An 8,825-nucleotide genomic window follows, 5' to 3' on the forward strand; every position below is an offset into this window, starting at 1 on the left:
TTTTAATTTGTATTGTGGACAGCCCAGGTGGCTCAGTGGTTTAGCGCCGCCTTCAGCCCAGGGCCTGTTCCTGGAGACCCAGGATCGAGTCCCACGTTGGGCTTCCTGCATGGAGCCTGCTTCTCCCTCTGCCTGTGTGTCTGCCTCTCTCTCTCTCAGTGTCTCTCATGAATAAATAAATAAAATCTTGACTTGAAACTCCTTGGCCCAACTCTTTCAAGCAGTGTGACCCTGGGCAAATCATGTAACCACTTTTTATTTTTTATTTTTAAAGATTTTATTTATTCATGAGAGACACAGAGAGAGAGAGGCAGAGACCCAGGCAGAGGGAGAAGCAGGCTCCATGCAGGGAACCCGTCGTGGGACTTGATCCCGGGTCTCCAGGAACAGGCCCTGGGCTGAAGGCGGCACTAAACCACTGAGCCACCCGGGCTGCCCAAATAAAACCTTAAAAAAAATTTTTTTTTGAATTGTTTTTACAACCAGTGGCGCTGGGCATCTTTTTTGGAGGCATGTGTGTTGGTTGTTTATATCTTTGCCCACATGTCTATTAGGTTTAAATGTAGCCTTTTAAAGGCCAGAGTAGGAGACACAGCAGAACAGAGCAGCAAGTGCAGGCCCCAGATTTATGGTGGACAGGATGTAGGGTCCTGTCCTCTTGGCAGCTGCCATCATCACAGTAGGATGATGATGCCCACTGGTGACATACCTTCCCCACCCATCTGTGTGTGTGCTTGCAGAGTTTACTCTAACCCCCGTGTGTGTCTGTTTGCCATCTCTGTAGACTCTGAACTGCCTAAACTTTGATCCTCAATGCCTAGTATGGTGCATAATTTGGCCTCCAAAGTGTTGGTTGATTGGATGAATAAAAGTGTCTGTAAGAGCTGGCAGGCCTCAGGTGGTGGTGGTGTGTTTGTGTATATATGTGTGTTTGTGTGCAAGCGTGCATAAATGTCAGGCATTTAGCCTGGCCCTTGGGTAGGGGCTACTGTCAGGAAGCTCAGTCTGAGCATGGAGGAGAGGTGCCCGGCAGGTGAGAGTCCCTGGTTTTCTACTTTCCTCTGTCTACTTGGCTTGGCTTCTCCCTGTTGCTCCCTCTCTCTGAAACTTTATGTAGGAGTCGCTCCTTTTCTAAGAACTCCCTCCCACAGCTTGAGGGGCCCTTCCACACCAGAGCAAGGAGACTGTGTTAGATGAAGCCAATTATTCTCCCAAAATATTCCTCCCAGGGAAGGTGGATTCTACACATTCACCATTGACTTGTATGTGGTTTGAAAGGAACTTGGCTTGAACCCCAAAGACAGAGCTCAGGAAGATCGTAACCAGCTATTAATGATTAAAGGAACCAAGGATTGTGTGTGTGTGTGTGTGTGTGTGTGTGTGTGTGTGTGTGTGTGTGTGTTGGGGGGAGTTGAGATGCAAGGTGAGTGGGGAGGGAGTGGGGAAAAGAAATTGAATGGACAACAAAAGCCATTTTATTTCTTACTTTTCTTCCGTTCATTCATACAACAGATTTTCGACAGGTTCAGGATTCACAAACTTCTTGAGGTCAACAAATTCTGAATATCTGGAGAAAACTATTGACATCTTCTCTTACAAAAGCACAGGTCATAGGCACAAAAGTCTTGCATACAATTGTGTGGAGGGGAGCTTCCTGAGACCTCTAAGTAGCCTGGTTCTTTGCCTGTAGCCTCAAAGGCGGACAGATATCCTGGAGGAGGCTGACTTCTTAAGGGACCATTACCACATTATAATTACTTCCCCCCCCAAAAAAAGCTAATTAAAACACCCAAAAAAAGCCATTAAAATTTACTTAGTTGGATTAAGGCACGGGGAACAGTAAGGAGACAGGAAAGAAATGTCTGTTGCCAAAAGCACATGAATGCCAGGTGAAGATTAGAAAAGCCTTATAAGAAAGATAAAAGGCATAGTTTTCACTTTGAACTTGAAAAACATCCACTCTGCAGAGAAGCAAGTAGCCAAAGTTAAACGTGACAAAAACAAACAACAGGGTTCAGAGCCATAATCATAGGCATTTAGAGCTGTGGGGACTTTTTAGAAGTCGCATAATGCATTTGCTCTCGGGGCATTTTTATACATTTATTGCATAATTTTGCCATATTTTCCCATTCTGAACTTCAGTGTCGGCTCTATCATTGTTTAGTAGGAAAAGGGCTCGCAGGGTGCCCGTACCAGGGGCCATGATGCCCTCTTGTGACCGCGGGTGAGGCAGGAGCGGTGCAGCCACCAGGCCTGGAGAGAAGGCCAGGAAGTGGAGGAAGGGCCTCTTCCTTCATGGAGGGGCTGAGATTTCCACCCTGAGGTCTTCAAAAGGTCCTCACCCTCTCAGGTGCTGGCTGTGAGTGCAAATCTCACCGAGCTCATTGCCCTAGGATTTGCTGATTTCCTTTTCTCGATCGTCAGCAACATGCTGGCTATCCCAGGACTTCGAACATGAATAATTCTGAATTCATAAATGCCAGCCCTTTACATCCACATGTTCTTTATTTTTGAACAGAAATCATTCCCAAAACACGACACGTGTTTTGACCTTACTCAGCTGAGTGGACTGTTTAGTTCCAGGGAGAGAGCCCAGGACCACCAGCACTTCATGCCCTGGGAGGGACCTCATGTGGGCCGCCAGGAGCTCCCAGTATTGGCCTGCTTTCCGGCTTGCCTCCTCACAGAAGTGCAAAGAAGGATGTGGGGCTGCAGACCTGGAGGCAGTTAGAGTGAGGCTGCTTTCTCCAAAATGAATGAATTATAGGCAGAAGTGATCTTTTCCCACAATGCACAATGCTTTCCTAAAATGCCAGAAAAACTTCCATCTTCTCCCTTTTTCTCTGTGATCCTCCTTGTCCTTTGATTTTACTGTGGCCTCCCAAGTGCCGTCTATTGCTTATGCATCTCTAGCACGACGCAGTTCTTCAGCCAGCCTCTACCTCGCTGATACAGAAGTTGCTAAAATATGCAGGCGATGCATCCCTCGCTGTCTTCAACTTGTATCCAAAGCCCCCTTTCTGAGCTGAGTGCACTTTTACCAACATAACAGGAGACTGAAGTTCCTCCCTAGCTTCCTTGATAATTTTACTTTTTCACTGAATTCCAAGCAGAGGAAATATTTGGAAATGAGAGCTTTAGTATTCTGGGGCTGAAAGTCTTGGTGAGTGCTGTGCCAGTCTTTCAGGTGATGTCTCTGCACTGCAGAGCCATCCTCCTGGGCTCTGTGCAGCTGGCCTGCGACTTTGCAAACCTCATCCCGGCCACCCTCAACTCCCCCTACACCCCCTCACCCCAGCCAGTTAGGCTCTGCCAGGAGGCAACGCTTGATGGAAGCAGAGGCTGAGGAGACAGGGACTTGCCCAGGCTCCCTTCTCCCAGTTTGGAGGTTCCTGTGAATATCACTCCAATAAAGGTTCCCTACTCTTGTGGTGACAATTCCTCCCAGGATGCAGCTGGGTCCTATTTGAGCCTCTTGGTAGATTTTCCAACACTTGTGAAGTCAGATGCACCATACTCCTCCGAGAGGCTGCAGCACCAGCTACCCAGAGCCTCTTCCTGGAGATCTGAGTTCCAGGCACACCTGTCCTCTGCCTAAGTCAGATGCCTCATACCCCCTGGCCGGTGCCTCCTTCTCAGGGCTCTGGGTCTGGGTGTCGTCTTTCTTTGAGCAGCTCAGAAACACCAGCGTCCGAGGAAGCACCTTGTTCTCTTGTGTCTGAAGAAACTAGCCTTCCCTGGCTGGAGAACTTTCTTGTGAAATGTCTCATGAAATGAAATTCTTTTTTTTTTTTTTTAGGATTTTATTTATTCATGAGAGACACAGAGAGAGGCAGAGACACAGGCAGAGGGAGAAGCAGCTCCCTGCAGGGAGTCTGATGTGGGACTCGATCCCAGGGCCCCAGGATCATGCCCTAAGCCAAAGGCAGACACTCAACCACTGAGCCACCCAGGTGCCCCCATGAAATGAAATTCTTTAATAGCATTTTCTATTCTGAATAATGTCTTGGACCATAAATTGAATGGTTGAGGTAAGAGTGATGGTAGAAAAAAAACTAACCTTGGACTCTTTCCTTGCTCACCACCTTGTCTAGATTCATTTGCTGTCCTCAGGCAAACCCCTGGTTCTGTAATGACTGTGGGATACAGTTGCATAGATACAATGCAATCATGAAAGGTCTCTTAGTGCATTGGCTCACACTTTGCAAACAGCTGGTAAAAATAAAGAGCTTGGAGAAGATTAGATTTCTTTCTTTCTTTCTTTCTTTCTTTCTTTCTTTCTTTCTTTCTCTTTTATTTTTTTTTAAGGATTTTATTTATTTATTTGGGGGAGAGAGAGAGAGAGAGAGAGAGAGAGAGAGAGAGAGAACAAGCAGGGGGAGCAGTAGAGGAAGAGGGAGAAGCAGACCCTTGCTGAGCAGGGAGCCCGATGCAGGGCTTGATCCCAGGACCCCAGAATCATGACCTGAGCCAAAGGCAGAAGCCCAATGGACTTAGCCACCCAGGCACCCCTTTTCTTTTCTTTTCTTTTCTTTTCTTTTCTTTTCTTTTCTTTTCTTTTCTTTTCTTTTCTTTTCTTTTCTTTTCTTTTCTTTCTTTTCTTCTTTTCTTTTCTTTCTTTTCTTTTCTTTTCTTTTCTTTCTTTTCTTTCTTTTTTTCTTTTCTTTCTTTTCTTTTCTTGATGCCAGTAGCATTAGGATATGCAAAAGGAGTCAACATGTCCTTTTTTTTATGCTTCAAATCAGGGACATGTGCTCCACTTATGAGGAATGACAAGCAACATTACCAGACCCATTTCATCAGCCTTGTACAACTGCCCAAGAGAAAGAGTACTTGGTAGTGCATTTATCTGAGAATTCCACATGTTGTCCAACAACTCCGTGGTCTGATCATTCCTGTCATGATTCACTTTGAAATGGACAAGTCAACCTTCAGAAAATAGATCATTCAAGCAGACATAATTTGGTCCTTGAAAGCTTTCGCCTTTGGCTGGCTATGGCGCTGATCCTTCCCTGAACACCTCTTTCTCCTCCGTAGCCTCTTTCTCCAGAGTACGGCAGTGGTTAATGGCTTTAACCATGTAAGTCTGAACCTGCTAAGAATTTGGTGAGCTGTCCCTTCTGAGCTCTGATGTCCTATACGCTGATGCCTTTTCTGGGTTAAGTTTGCATTTGAGTGGAGCCTGAGACAAGGGCTCTGCTGCCGGCAGTTTCTTTGGAGGTGACTCCAGCAGAGGGGAGAGTGAGGCAGAGAAGAGAGGTGAGGATGAGTGGGGGCAGTCTCTCTACCAGGACCTGCAGGAAGCATATGGAAGCCTCTTAGAGCCATCGCTGAGCCTCCCACTGCATGGCTCCTGGAGCCTCTCTCCTCTGGCTCCCTTGGCCCACTGCCCGCAGGCCACCCAGAGCTCTTCACTGCCTTGAACTCAGGGCCCCAAGTTGAGTGGGATAGTGTGGGAGTGCGGAAAGGTGCCGCACAGCTGGAGGGGCTGCTGCAGTTCCTAAGGCGCTGTTCCCTGCAGCCTGGCTCCCCTTAGAGGGGATGGATGGGATGGCCATCTTCCATTATGGCTCCATCACTGATTAGCCATGAAATTTTGGTCAAAAAAACCAACCATCACTTTCTTTTTTTTTTTTCAGCCCCTCCCCTCAACCATCACTTTCTGCCTCAGATATTAGCAGCCTAATAGGGGTAACAGTACTTGACCTCCTGGAGTGTTGTGCTCAGAAAACACTAGCTGTGGTTATCCAACCATGGTCTCCTAGTCCAAATTGTGTCCAGAGCACCCTTTTCTCTTTCAAGGCAAATACAACTTCTCTCTGCTTCCATATTTCTCCAGCGAAATGTGGAGCTGTGGGTCAGCATAGGGAGCATACCTTCTCTCTCCTGCCACATGCATCAGGGTCTTGCAGCTTAGCTGCCTCTCCAAGGACTCCCCACATGGACTCCCTTCTCCTCTGTCATCCCTCTGCTTCTCTACTTTCCTGACCTGTCTGTCCTCTGTGCTCAGAGAGGCTGAGAGCTTAAGCCCTCACTGTGCCCTCCTGTTTCTGGCTGGAGCCCTATGGCACTGGTGTCACATTGTGTTTCCTTAGAAAAAATTCACTGCAGTTTGCTGTATTTTCTTATAACTGCTGATATAAACCTTGTAATACTGCCAGTACTTAGATTAATGTTGACACCCTGACCCTCTAATACAGATAAGCCAAAGTGCTTTGGCCAATGTCAGTGTTCATTGGCTTAAACTTTCCAAACTGACTACAACCACTGTAGAATTTACTTACTGCTGGGGTAAAAAATGTCATATCTTCTGGCAAAAAGGGATTTTTTTTCTTTCAGATAATAAGAATATGAAAATTAAGGTTTTTTGTTTGTTTTATTTTGTTTTTTTACCTTGGCTACCAGGATGCCCTGAGCTAAGTTGTATGTTTCTGTATAATTATACTTCACTACTGTTTTCTGATATATCCATTTTTCCCTGTGGATATTTAATTTGTCTTTTAATTATCCTAATATATAGGGTTTTTAAAATTGTAAGCTCACTCAAATCCTCTTAGAGCAGTGAATAAGTAGAAAACAGTGCATGAATTATTATCTTTTTAAAAGATTTTATTTATTTATTCATGAGAGACACAGAGAGAGAGGCATAGACACACACAGGCAGAGGGAGAAGTAGGCTCCATGCAGGGAGCCCGATGTGGGACTCAATCCTGGGACTCTGGGATCATGACCTGAGCCAAAGGCAGACACTCAACTACTGAGCCACCCAGATGTCCCAATGCATGAATTATTGGATGTGTCATTGCCCCCATGAAAATATACAGTTATTGTTGGTTGTTTGGTTTTTGAGTATAGTACTTTTCAAAGCCAGTATTTTTTTTGTTAAGAGAGAGAACATGAGCTTGTGCAAGCTGGGAGAGGCAGAGGGAGAGGGAGAGAGAATCAAGATGCAGGGCTTGGGCACCTGGGTGGCTCAGTCAGTTAAATGTCTGCCTTTGGATCAGGTCGTTGTCCCTGTTCCGTGGGGAGCCTGCTTCTCCCTCTCCCTCTGCCTACCACTCCCTCTACTTGTGCTCTCTTTCTCTGTCAAATAAATAAATGAAATATTAAACAAAAAAAAAGATGCAGGGCTCAATCTCACAACCCTGAGATCATGACCTGCGCCGAAATCAAGAGTCAGATGCTTAAACAGTTGAGCCACCCAGGCAACCCATAAAAGCCAGGATTTCTAAAGCCTGTTACACAAGATGTTGGCAGTTTCCATTTTATTAACTGTTTAGTAATTCAGAAGATGTACTTCAATTAGGATAGTTTTGGTTGCAGGTTACTGAAAATCCCATTGAGTGCATTGAGGGCTTGAATATCAGAGGAGATTTGTCACCCAAGTGTTTGATGAGCTCCAGGAGTGGTTTGATCAGGTCTCTGTTTCTGGATCTATTTCTCCTATTTTCTCCTTGCTTGGCTCTCCTCTGTATTGGCTTTTTCTTGATACTGGCTTTCCTTGGCAGGGGTGGGGAATGCCAGCTGCCTCTGATGAAGGCCCTGTGTTTCACTCTGCTTGGGCCATAGTGTGAGAGCTCATTGCTGAACCAGACACCTCAGCCAGCGTGCCTTGACTGGGCCAGGCTCATCAGATCCTGCCTGGAGTTGCAGCCTGCAAAGTCCCCTCTAAAAAAATAAATAAATAAAAATAAAAATAAAAATAAAATAAAATAAAATAAAAATAAATAAAATAAAAATCCCAAAATCCTATCTTTCAGGCTGCAGACCCTTAGGTGCTGCACAGTGAGCTTAGATGGGGTGAGCTGAAGACATTTAACCAGGTGAATGAAAAGAGAACACAGGAAGGACTTTGACCCACCAGGAGAAAAGCTACTATAAAACTGTATTTGTATGTATTTGCCACGAACAATGCAGATTGTGCCTTGATGGGCCTTGTAGGTTCTATTAAAACACTCATTTTTTGTTGGTCTGCAGAAAGAATTTGCTCTGCAATGCCTCTTGAATAGGGCAGGTGGAAAGCTTCCTGCAATTTTATGCCTTATATGTCACGTTTCTCCAACAGGCATTTGTGGGTTTATAGAGCCCATCAACCAATGGGCAGCTGATTTGAGATCTGAGTTTAGAGCATCAGATAAGGAGAGGTAGGCTCCCAGGGAGCAGACTCATGCTTGGCTCAGTGTATCCACTATGTTGACACCAGGTAAATCTTAAAGGAGTGAATACACTTCTGAAAAAGTGCTCAAAGAAAGCACTCTAGACACTTTGTCCTCTTACTTAACCAAGGAATATTCCAGTTCTTTTAAGAAAATAACCCTTTTCTTTCCCAGTTCCTGTATTTTCCTATATCTAGTTATAATTAATGTCTGCAGGAAGCATTTAGGAGAGAGCTCTCAGAATTTATGAAAGATGCCTGAGAGCGCATGTGCACATATGCACGCACACACTTACACTCAGCTTCACAGCAACCATGTCCTTTTCTCTGGCATATTTCTCATTGCTGGACTAATTGTAGGACAAAGACCTCTGTCAGATGCCTTTTCCTGGAAGAGCACTGCGGTTTTCAAGTTCCCTTGCAGAGCTGTGGCTTGGTCATAGGCCACAGCATAGGGAGCTTTGAGTTTGTGAGTAAAATGATCCAGGGAGAAAGAATGAGTATATTGGCTTGGTGATGATGGAACATGCCCCAGGAGACCACCTTTGCCACTTCTGTACCCTGACTCCGATGTCCTGAAAGCCTGTCTTCTGTTGGGGGAGGCGAGGGAGTCTGCGTCTCAACAGGGCTTGGAGAGTAGTATGAACCTTTGTGGCTTTGTCCTCAGTGA

Source organism: Canis lupus, chromosome 7 (assembly GCF_011100685.1).
Source record: "Canis lupus familiaris isolate Mischka breed German Shepherd chromosome 7, alternate assembly UU_Cfam_GSD_1.0, whole genome shotgun sequence".
Lineage (NCBI taxonomy): Eukaryota > Metazoa > Chordata > Mammalia > Carnivora > Canidae > Canis > Canis lupus.